The following is a 12,698-nucleotide window of genomic DNA, read 5'->3' as shown; positions in this document are numbered from 1 at the left end:
TTGGGCCATTGTCAGCCAAGTGCAGTCTCCCCACTCATGACCGTGAATATTATTCCATGAAAGGCACCTCAATGTCATGACACTGCGCTGCTCTACCCACGCTCTTTGACACAAGAACGCATCCGCGCATCGCATGAGCTACGAGCATCCACAGATGAACACAAGCAATCGCCGTAAGCGTCTTTGCTATATTTTAAAACATCACGTACCTGTTTTCCAGAGAGGTGCACCGTTCAGCGCATAATCCTCCTTCTTCGATTTGCAACTTTTCTTTTCTTGGAGCCCAACAAAAACTGTTTAACACGTGTATTTTAGTGCATACTTTTCTTGCCTTGCTGATCCTAATAAGGCGCTACAGTATGCGGACAAGCTGCGGTAGAAGGTGGCCAAAAAACCTCACGCGCAACATCTTAGCATACGCGGGACTCAAACGGAGCAATCCATCCGGTGTCAAAGCAGGTAGTAGGAAGAGAAAAAAAGAGAAAGCTAACTTTACGAGGTAGCCACACAGCTGCCACACGCAGCAGTGTGCAAACGTCGAGTCTCCGCTAAAGAGAACGAGTCAGACACGCTGTCGGACATACTGTGAGGAGACATCAACAAACGGCAATGACCGTGCTCGGGAGCGCGCGTTCACGGTCGAGCCAGTGGTCATTATTATCAGGCGACAAGCGTTAATCCACCGTGTACTGTTGTGCAGCAGCATCCTTGCAAGAAAGCGGGCATGTGCAATTGAAACGATTCAATTTAGGTTGCTGTGTTATTCTGATGGACTTAAGCATGCAAACCACGATTTGATCTTCCTTCAACTAACAACTGGGAGTGTCTATTTACACACAAAAAAACAACGTCGTTTAAAATTTAAGTTATGTTATTGCTTTGTCATAATATAACGGAATACAATATTAATATAGAAATCTATTTACAATCTAGTTGAATTATCTTAATCATTATCAATATATTTCCCATTCAATTCGCATTGAATGAAAACAAGTTTAGGTGTGAGGTGAGATTTAAAAAATAATAATAATAATAAATAATAAATAAACTCGTCACTTCATTGTATACACCTGCACAATCTAATGAGATGTGGGTTGTTGTTGTTGTTTTTGATTGACACCCTTTCTTTCACAGCTATTTTGTACTTTCTAACATACTTTTTCTAATACTGTAGTTGCAGTTGTTCCCTGGCATATCACATAAGGCAAAAAAAATAATACTGTTACTGTATTAGAAAACACTTCTCAGAGTGATGCAGTGCAGTTTAGACCTTCTGCTGACTATAACATCCATCCCTCCAGACATTCTCTATACCACTTAATCCTCACTTGGGTCGGGGGGGGGGGGGGGGGGGGGTGCTGGATCCTACCCCAGCGGGAATAGCATACAGAGACCGAGAGGGGCCTCCCCTGGTAGATACCAACACCATTTCGGATTGTTCTTAATATAGAGTGTGTGTGCGTGTGGGTGTGAGAGCGAAACTGAATGAGAGAGTATGTAATTATAATGCTAACGTTAGCTTGGTTCAATGGAAAGTAGGCTACAACCAATAGCAGCTAGGAACATATATGCTAATTTCCTCGCTTACCATTGGCTCTGTTTTTCACATAGCTCCTGCAGTACTCCTGCAGGGCTTATCAAAAAATTATGTCTCCCGTTGTTTTGCCTGAATTTTGCCTTTTAAAGGCTAGATCTATGGAGACCAAGGTCTCAGTTGGCAGTGAAGTTTTGGGATCTATAGGGCGTTGGAAAGTTGTGTAATCTTGAGTTGGTCATATTTCTTGCATTGCAAAGGGAGCTACTGTGCATATTAGACTTTTCACATGATTCAATGGGGAAAAGATTTCTGTGCCCCAGATGTCAAATGTGACAAACAAAAACTGAATTTCTGCTCAACAAAAAATAGGTACACTTATATTTCAAAATATTTGTATTTTACTATTAATATTTTCAGTCAGTTTTTTGTCTTCAAGAAAAGTAATATTATGAGGACCATGTGTGTAGGGTAGTGCCCTCTATTGAACAGCTGTCATTGTGAACTTGCTTCAAAGGATCGATAAGTGTATCACATTCAACACCAAATTTACTTGTTTACTTGCAGCCTCAACTAATAAGCGGTTCAGAAAATGGATGGATGGATAATTCTGATTTTGTACTGGTGAAAGTAAGTGGCAGGTCATAATCTATAGTGGGCAGGGAGGGTGGCAACAGTGGTTATAGCATTATTTTCATCATGGGTTGAGTACCATTATTACCATCTTTGCTATGGGAGGATCCTTTGTTGACATTTTTAGCGCATGCGCGGGTGGCTGTGTGTCAGAAGACATGGTGGACTGTATAGAAACACCATACACAAAGAAAGTTAGCGGGCGAAATCATCGCTAGTTAAGCACTTTAACGGCCGAAGGGCGGAGGAGGTTTACGGAGAAGCTTAATGTATGTATATAAGAGACGTGGGATGATGACAAAATTTGGTCCGACTCGCCTGTTTCCTGGCCACACATCTGCTTTGGGGACATTTACTCTTATTTAATACAAAGTCCTGTGCAAAGGTGGGTAATTATTTTTCATTGAAGTCTTCATTGAAGTGAAGGAGGGTCTATCGCATTACAGTTAAATTTGTGGAAGTACGTCACTCCAAAACCATCCCCCCAAAACACTCAACAATCATTAGTTCCATGGGGGAATTATGTCAACAAGCAGCACACCTTATTCTTAATTATTTTTGGAAATGCAGTGACTTTAGTACAGTGACACTTGTGAGGTGAGAATTTAAATGGCATCTGGTCTCTAGTTAACAACTAAATATCGCAGCTTACACAATTATTTTTTTCAAATCCAGTCTTGGACAAACATGCAGTCATGTTACGTAGCATTAGCATACTAGCATTGTAGCACCTTTAATGCTGCTGTCAGGATAGGACTTAACAACTATAGCTACTCTGTACACAAGTGAGGTCGGCAGGTATCAAAACACAGATGCAGAATGCAATATTTATTCGGAAAAGATAAACAATATGTGGACACTCAAAAAACTAGGCACAAAAATATATTTTGTCTCATTTATAGGAATCCATAACACAATTCTGATACTCGTTGCCTTTTGTTCCTCCGTTCGTAACGCTGGATGGCTTTTTAGCCTTCTCATTTACCGATCTAGGATAGCCTATTTCAAGATGAGGAACAAGTCAGGGTGGTTGTCGATCATGCTTTGGAACACCTGAATAAGACCGAAAAACAATATGACTTAGTGGATTTTATAATGCACAAACTAGATTTATTATTTCTTTAAATCCTCTCAAAATAACAAATATATAGTCACAAGTAGAGCAGCACGGCGGCTGACTGGTTAGCACGTCCGCCTCCCAGTGCAGAGAATGTGAGATCGAGTCCGGGCTTGGGCCTTCCTGGGTGGAGTTTGCATGTTCTCCCCGTGCTTGCGTGGGTTTTCTCCGGGTACTCTGGTTTCCTCCCACATTCCAAAGACATGCAAGGCAGGTTAATTGAACACTCCAAAATTGTCCAAAGGTGGGATTGTGAGTATGGTTGTTCGTCTCTGTGTGCCCTGTGATTGGGTGGCAACCAGTTCAGGGTGTACCCCGCTACTGCCTGAAGCCAGCTGGGATAGGCTCCAGCACCCCCGCAACCCTTGTGAGGAAAAGTGGTCAAGAAAATGGATGGATAGTCACAAGTCCTTACCGGCAATAAAGAGAGCCTCACAAACCTGTCCGCATCAGTCGGAATCCAGGCTTATACCTTCCGGCTCACAGCCACTTCCTTCATTTTTTGCGGCCCCTTTCGGTGGAAATGCGATTAAAAAATCGCATTTCCACCGAAAGCCCCCGACGGGCCGTACAATTGATTGCACAACAAGAATGAACCATCTGCTTCTCTTTATCCTCCTCCAAATGTGCAAAACCATCGAATTCCATGTAAAACACGTTGTTTCCTGCCACACGGTTTCCCGTGATGCAACGCGCGAAACATAACAATACGTCACACAGGATCCTCCTATACACAATGTCAATTTACATTTCTTGCAGCAGATTAATATTAGTAAACACTTTTATTAAAATCTTGGACACTTATTCCGGTGATTAATTTCTATGGAGTGGTATAGAATATGCAGATAGGAAGAAGATTAGGCGACCATAAAGGGACTCAGGAACTAGTTAATCTGGGAGCCACTTGAAACGTAAAATGAGAGTTCATTCAAAAGGAACTGGTTGTGGCATCATAGCACGATACGACAGTGCAAATATATTGATTTAACCATATATTTATTATTGTAGATAATTGGTGTTTCTAAACTTTTGCACATCTCTATTAGCTAAATAAGGCAACTGACATAATGTGTCACTCCTTCATGATATTGAGCTCTTACACTATGTGAGTTCTATGTTCTATGATTTCTCCAGTGCTTTCAATACCATCCAGCCAGATCTCCCAAGGGACAAACTGGTGCTCAAGGGCTTTTGCCACTAGCTAACAACATGAGTTCTGGACTTTCTCACTAATAGGCTGCAGTATGTGAAGATGAGCGGCCGTGTGTCTGATACGCTGATCTGCAGTACGGGGGCGCCTCAAGGGTCTGTGCGAACATGTCACCCGCAAAAGTTCTCGGACGACTCTGCCATCAGTTGTCTCATCAGCAATGTAGGTGAGACAGAGTACCGAGAACTAAACAAGAACTTTGTGGCCTGTTGTGAGAAAAATCGCCTCCGGATTAATGCAAGAAAAACTAAGGAGGTGGTTGTGGATTTTCGCCTGACTAATTAATTTAATTTAGCCTAATAATTTATTAATTAATTAATTTAATTTAAGGTAATTTAGCCCACCCCCTTCCGGTGAGCATCTAGGGAATAGACATTGAGATAGTGGACTCTAACAAGTACTTGGGTGTTCACCTTAATAGGAACCTGGACTTGACTGACAAAACTCAGGCTCTGTACAAAAAGGGACTGATTAGACTACACCTGCTACGTAGACTGAGGTCATTCGGAGTGCGGAAGGACTTATTAAGGACCTTCTATGACTCTATGGTGGCCTGAGTCTTATTTTACGGTGTTGTCTGTTGGAGCAGCAGCATCTCAACTGCGGAGAGGAAGAGACTAAGCAAATTGGTGAAGAAGGCGAGCTCTGTTCTGGGCTCCAGTCTCAAGACGGTAGAGGTGGTAGACAACAGGACAATGGTGACAAAGCTGTCATCTATCCGGGGTAACGCCTCCCACCCTCTGTGCGGGACTGTTCGAGCCTTGGAGAGCACCATTAGTGTTAGGCTTCTTCACCCACGCTGTAACAAGAAAAGGTACTGAAAGTCCTTCCTACCCGCTGCTGTTAGACTTTACAACCAGCTGTACTCTCGGTAGACCATTGATGTGGCGTGATATGATGTTTTAATTTCAAATTTAACAAATGTGATGATGATGCCATCAATTTGAACTACTGTGTTTCTCTGTTTTTATTTAACTATACTGTAGGCTACATGAGTATTTTTTGTGATACATATTATTTATATATGATGTGTGATGTGTATTGCTGCTGGTAACACTGTAAATTTCTCCACTGTAAAGGTGTATCTCATCTTATCTTATCTTATCCATCCATCTGCCCAATTCACTCTTTTTTGGGGGGTTTCTGAGAAAACTCAGTATTGTTCATTCGGTAATCTTACCGATTCAACATGTCATCATCATTGCTCTCTCTCTCTTTTTTTGTGTGTGCGTAAGGATGTGCGTGTTTGTGTGTGCGCATATGTGCGTGCGTGTGAGTTTGTACTCATTAATTCACCTGAAACCTATTAAAAATCCCATACCTTTCACCTGAACTGAATTCTTCAGAATCCCGATAAGAGTCATGAAGTTGTCGCGAGACCCGAGGAGTGATCAATGCCCAATTCATCCTAACATATAAGAAAATTATAAACATATTCTGACATTGTCAATCAAAACATAGCATCATTATGTTTCAGTTTGCTGTAAGGAGAGATGCACCAAAACCGTCTGTAGTTTTATTCATGCTTGTAAAAATGCTCTGATACTACAACACCAATACCACATAATGAACCTAAAACTTTAAAGATACCGATGACGACACATTTTTCCAACTGCAGAATGGATGAGGCAACCATTGAGCAAACACTGTGCACATTGAGCAAAAAGAAGAAACGATGATGTGATAAAATATGACTACAGTGGACCCCTAGATGCTAGTGTTGTATCATATCAGGTTTACTTAATGTCACATCTACGGAATGTATTTTCAGCGCAAAAGTTGATTCTGTTCTATTTTTCAGAGCTTGAGCATGCCCGCTTGGTACAGTCCCCACCTTCCATGTCCCAGTGCTCATTACAGTGGTCTTCATGCATCTCAATTTAAACAGTGCACCCACACTGCAGGCTACTGTTCACATTAGTGCACTGCCTAATGGGCTTTTGCTATATTAGCAGCAATAGAAAGGTGTAATAACAGGAGCATGCAATCATGCACCATAACAAGGGAAAGCATAGTTAACAGTTACACTATTGCTACTCCCTCAACAAGCAAGCTGTAAATACATATTTCCCAGTGGAGGTATGGTAATAACTTTTGCTTATTTGAAAACATCCCGTAAAGAGAACCTTGTGGGTCTTTTGATAAAGACTTCATTTCAGAGGCATTTTTAATGCATAACTGGGGATTGACATGGAACGTGATCCTTCACTGTGGTTTCTATTTTATTTCTTTATTTCTTTATTTTTAGTTTCCAATTGTATTTTCTTTGTTGGTTTTCCAATATATAACTCAATGCATACATATGTTTTGATGTATTTTCCCATTGGTGTGTGTGTGTGTGTATTTATAGGGATGTATGATACCACTTTTTTTCCCAGACCGATATCATTACGAGTACTGTACTGAACTGGTAATCACCGATACAGATACCAAGTACTAATACTTTTGATACATAAAATCTCCCCCTAAAAAACAATGACGGATAATTTTAAAGAAAGACCTACAGTACAGGCTAAAAGTTTGGACACACCTTTTCATTCAATACATGCTTTATTTTCATGACTATGTACATTGTAGATTCTCACTGAAGGCATCAAAACTATAACAACTAATGAATACATTTGAGGTTATGTACTTAACAAGAAAAAGGTGGAATAATAAAATAAATACATAAATAAATAGCCACCCTTTCCTCTGATTACTTTTTTTCACATTCTTGGCATTCACTCGATGAGCTTCAGTGAGAATCTCCAAATTAACCAGTCATGGGGATAAAGTAAATGCATTGAAATATAAAGTGTGTCCAAACTTTTGGCCTTTACTGTATATAGCATTTTCCTTAAAAGTCAATAAAATGCAAACAACCTACTCACGTAAAAGTAATGACAAAAACAAATAATTATAACAATCAAAACAAAAATGAAGGAAACCCCAGGCAATACAGTAATCCGACAACCCAACTGAGACCAAGAGGGGATAGCAAGGTAAACCTGGTATTCAAGTCCAAAATAAAGTGAAGTTCATAAAATAATAATAAAATAAATAAATAACAAAGTTTTGTTTTTTTTTAAAGGCATGGTGAGAAGATGCTGTTACTTAAAAATTCAATCTGTGCATTTTAAGAAGTGGTTTATAAGATACCACTGATTTTGCTCATTTTTATTGGACACATTTATTGATGTGAGTTGCAAAGGTGAAATCTGAATCCAAGATATCTCCTAAGTTTCTCGCTGTGGAGGTGAACTTAACACTAAAGTAACCAAGACCAGATGTAATATTTTTAGAGGTTAAAAATATTATTTCACATTTGGAGTCATTGAGTTAGAAAAAGTTGTGAGCCATCCAGCGATTGATATCAGAACGCCAATCTTCTACAACAGCTGGGTTTGTAGGGTCCTCTGGTCTCAAGGGGAGGTACCGTACTGTATATCTGTGTGACTTGTGCATAGCAGTGAAATGACCCTAACTTGTTGATTTTGCAAGGTCCACAGAATATTGTATTCTATTGCTACAAAAACATGGCACATACCAAAACAAAGATTCAAGTATTTTCTTTCATCAGGAAAAAAAAGTACATTTGTGTCTGTTTATGTTTCGCAGCAATTAGCATTAGAATATAGCTAAATTTAATCATAATTCACAAACCTGTTAAAAACACTGCTTCAAAAACCACCCCCTCGAAGCGTAAAAACTTTCTTGCGAATTTTGGGCCCTTTTTTTCGAATTTCTAGTGTTTTCTTTCAGTTTTATTTTAATTTCTTAAAAATTTGAAAAAAATATGTTTGATGGAAACCTCACTATTGGCAAAAAGAGCTTAATGCAACATGAAAAAATATATATTTATATCAGATTTCTATAGCGCTTTTCTATCTAATCAGACACTAAAATACGCTTTACAATGGAAGGGATCCATTATTCATGCACTCACACATTCACACTATGATAGCGGTAAGCTACATAAGTAGCCACAGCTGCCCTTGGGCAGGCTGACGGAAGCGAGGCTGCCAGTGTGCGCATACGGCCCCCCCGACCACCACCAAACATTCTCACCTTCCATACGCCAGTGTGAGTCAAAGGGAGGCATGTACTGTATGTAAAGTGCCTTGTCCAAGGACACAACGACACATGACTTGGGGAGAGCAGGGTTCGAACAGCCAACCTTCTGGTTACTGGATGACCGTCTCTACACCCTGAAATGACCCACAAATGACACTAGCTGATCTTTTATACTCTGCTGCCACCTGCTGGCCGTTTTTGTAATAAGTACCATTGCTTTAAGCGACCTCTTCATGTCAGAAGCTGTATCAAAGCCTTCTGTATGCTCTAGCATAAAAAAAAAAAAAACATTAAAAAAACAAATACGGTTTGGGGAATGAAAGACAAAGTATTAAAAAAACGAATTTCGACGTTTTTGGGTTTGAATGAGTTAAAGGCAAACGTAAGATACAAAACTCATCACATAATTCCCTAGCCGGCCCAGTAAAATGGCAAGATGTGGGTTTAGTGATAGAATTTAAAAATTTTAAATAAAATTCTAGGGTTTGAATGTTGCGCTTAAATTACCGTAAGTCTTTGACAAAAAAACACACATTCCCAATCACATTTTAACAAACATAACCTTCAAACAAACATTCATGTGATAGTCAACAACTACAGTATGCCTCTCTTTACCTGCACCATGTATGTGGCCATATGAGTGCTGTGATCTCACAAATGTGAGACGGTGAGTTGAGTGTCAAAAGAATAAAGAAGGTACAAGATATACAGCTCATTAATTATCCAAACAACTGCAACATTACTGCGTGTGCTGATATTCTTATTGCAACAGTCATAAGAACCTAAGTTAATATCATGAAATAAATAACTATCCAGCAATCCCCTTTTCTGTCCCATGGAGTGAGTGAGGATTTTAAAGTAATGATTTCCTGTCCTCTCTATCCATCTGTACTTAATTCCGTGCATATGGACACACCTAGAGATTAGCCCTAATATGTCCTTTAACACATACCGAGTACGCATGGATGTGGAGGCTCGCCAGGCCAGATTAGATCACTCAGAAGCTGGCTGACATTTTGTCATTTTGTTCATCACTTTTAAATCTGACTCAGGCGCAATAGCCGCCAGCTTCTGCCTATGGGGTCCCTTTTGCCCTCTAGCTACCATAATGCCGAAGCAAACATCACAATCCCACATTCACAGTTTTACCATTGCAGGTCAAATCCCCAGTAGATCAAGCGCCGTTGACAAATCTCCTTTTCTCTTAACAGCCATTAAAAACGAGACACGGATCCCCTATTAATAAGGAAAGACTTCCGTTGCTTATTTATTCCCGCTTTTTATCCCATCGCATGTTATAATTAGAAACTGCTAATTTAAAAAGTGATGGATCAGCATGAAATCTGAACCTTGAACGACAGTCTTGCTTGAGCCATGTTTAAATGAGCAAAAGATAATCCCCAGGCAAGTTGTCGGGCGCGATATGTGTAGATGAGTGAGCTGACCTTTCTCACTTATGAGCCAATATTAGCACAAGCCATTATAACCTATCAAAGTCTAATGCTTAATAGCCAATGCTCAGGGGTCCTTGAACCTTGAAGCACCCAAGTTGTGAATTGCATTATCAGTGCTTTATCTACCATTACAGGCGCACAGTGTCAGGGGTTCTCTTTAACCTTGTGTGAGGGTTCTCCCCCAGACATCTATCACTACCAATAATATCCACACCTTTTAGGGTTAAATCCCAACAAAATGAACTGCTAAGTCTCTGTCAGTGGGTTGGCCAGTATGTGGCTGGCTATCATTGGAAAGATGCAGTGCACTGTTAATTGTATAATCAATTTGATTAACTCTCAAAATGCAAATGACTTAATTAAAGGAACTGAATTTATAGAATTACCACTGATTAAGCTGGCAAAGCACTATCATTGCCCTTTTACTCATGTAAGATTTAATAAACGACACTATCAGTGCCTTTTTCAGTAATATACATGCTGTGGTTGGATTTATGACACTTTCATCAGAACTGGCCATCACCTTTTCATTAAAAGAAAAAATAGCATGACAGAAAGGATTTTTCTTCTTTTTTTTCTACTGTTGAGGTGCAGTGTTTAAAACAGCATTTAATTCAGGAGGTTTTGCCATGCGTTTGTTGTCAAATTAAGAAATAAAAATGTGAATTAGAAGTTACTCTCCTGATTTTCAGATCACCCTCTGTGCTTTAATTACATCCGCCACAGTGAGATCTGGCTGATGTGCGTCATTAATAGGTATAGCAGCGAAAGCGACAGAGTGGTGGAAGCTGGATAGCCGAGTTGCAGCCGTCTGCCAAAACTGCATCAAGCAGCGGGGGGCAAATGAGCATTTACAGTATTTGAGGGGTAGGTTGTGTGTGTGTGTGTGTGCGTGTGTGTGTGTGTGTGTGTGTGTGTGTGTGTGTGTGTGTGTGTTTACATGTGTGCAGTGTGCCTCCAGAAGCACATTAGAACCGTCAGCATGCGTCAAGGAGCTTCAGGCGGCTTACAGAGCAGCAGGGGGTTTGAGGTAGGTGGGAAGAAAAGAAATCGGCAATAGGGCTCAGTTAAAAAAGCAGGGAGGAGGTGAGAAATGCTGGAGGGTTTACTGAGGGATAGGCCACAGCTGTTTTTTAATTGAGTCTCTCCCATCCCCTCTTGTGTACAGACACTTACTCAGCATCTTTGCAGATCATAGGTCAGAGAAGCCGAACACTAGAGCTGGTCGGATTCGGAGTCATCCAGGTTAATGATTTGAATCTTGGTAAGGAATAACAAACCCAAGGTCTCTATTAACGGTCCTATGAGTGCACAGGGGCGAGTTAGCAGACTCAAAGGAAGACATCAAACTCAGGTGATTTGTTTTGGTTCACTGACTAAAGTTAGTGGACTCACCAGAAACACTGCCAACTCAGATGATGTGGCTCACTGACTGGAGGAAAGTCAGTGGACCAAATCCTTTGAGTCTGTAGTGTTTTTAGTGAGTCCACGAAAGAGAGATGTGACTGAACTAGATAAATCTGGACAATCACATACAAATAACAGCAATGACTGACAATCAAAGACTTGTTGACAATCTCAAACTTGCTGCAATAAGAAAATGGGACTCCTGGCATTCTTATCGGAAAACAATGTTTTGAAGTGACATCTCTATTTTTTTATTGAACCACAAAGAACCTGCTAAAAGGGGAGTGCCCTGTCCACTGTATCTGTAGCAGGCCCCCCGGGGTACAAGGAGGAAACTTTACTAATGATTTTTATCGCCATGAAATCACCGTGCGTCACTGTACATCACCAAATCACCGTAAGAACTGAAAGATATAATGCAACCCATGCAAACAATAATCAAAACTATGTACAGTACATGTACAAACACATAAATACTAATAAACACATTTTTAAACAAAATATACCTTTTGCCTCTTTGGAGGGGCTACCAATACAAAATAAGGACAATCCTTGACGCTGCGCAACACACTTTTCCAGCGTCTTTAAGATTTTAAGCTTCCTCAAGTACAAAAGGCACTAAAACTAAAGTGACTCTTCAAAATGAAAGCCCAAAACCGGAAGTGACCATTTACCATGCAAATTTCTAAATGAAATACAGTCAATGTTCCGGTAAGAAAATATAATTATGGTTATTTACAGAATCCAAAGAGAGGAAATGTGCATTAAACGGACAGTTTTAATCTCTGATTTCTTGTACCATTTGTGAATTTTTCCTGGATGCAACTCGAGATATTACTTGCTTTTTTACTTGTTGTGAAACATCATGTTCAGGACTATAAGTAATTGCCCCCTAAACTGAATAACTGGTTGGGCCACCCTCAGCAGCAACAACTGTAATCAAGTTTTCTATAAGAGACAATGAGTCTTTTGCACACCAGTGGAGACAATTTAGCCCTCTCCTTGCAGAATTGCTTAAATTTAACAACACAGGGTTTTTTTTCAAGCATTAACGGCTTTTTTAAGGTCATGCCACAGCATTTCAATTGGATTCAAGTCCAGACTTTGAGTAGGCCATGCAAAAAGCTTATTTTTGTTTTTAAACCATTTTGAAGTTTGACTTGCTTCTGTATTTTATCAATCAAAGCCAGTCGTCTACATTCTGAATGAGCGAAGCAGCCCCAGAGCACCACACTATCACCATCACCATGATATTTAACTTACATTTATGTCAGATGTAATGGGACA

General features: G+C 40.1%; 1 protein-coding gene across 8 annotated transcripts in view; it reads right to left on the bottom strand.

Annotated features, from left to right (window-relative positions):
• tenm2a (teneurin transmembrane protein 2a) overlaps positions 1–658 on the bottom strand; it is a 266,084-nt gene extending 265,426 nt beyond the window's left edge. For 4 of the 8 annotated variants that reach the window (XM_077577335.1, XM_077577336.1, XM_077577337.1 and 1 more), the window contains exon 1: positions 210–657. The gene's annotated coding sequence lies outside the window, so the exon portion shown is untranslated. Of the gene's footprint in view, positions 1–209 lie in introns of all 8 variants that reach the window. The other 4 variants (XM_077577342.1, XM_077577340.1, XM_077577341.1 and 1 more) reach the window with 2 other exon arrangements.
• Between the last annotated feature and the right edge of the window lie 12,040 nt (positions 659–12,698).

This window comes from Vanacampus margaritifer, chromosome 10 (genome assembly GCF_051991255.1).
Source record: "Vanacampus margaritifer isolate UIUO_Vmar chromosome 10, RoL_Vmar_1.0, whole genome shotgun sequence".
NCBI lineage: Eukaryota > Metazoa > Chordata > Actinopteri > Syngnathiformes > Syngnathidae > Vanacampus > Vanacampus margaritifer.
This window is presented reverse-complemented; position numbering and strand designations above follow the sequence as displayed.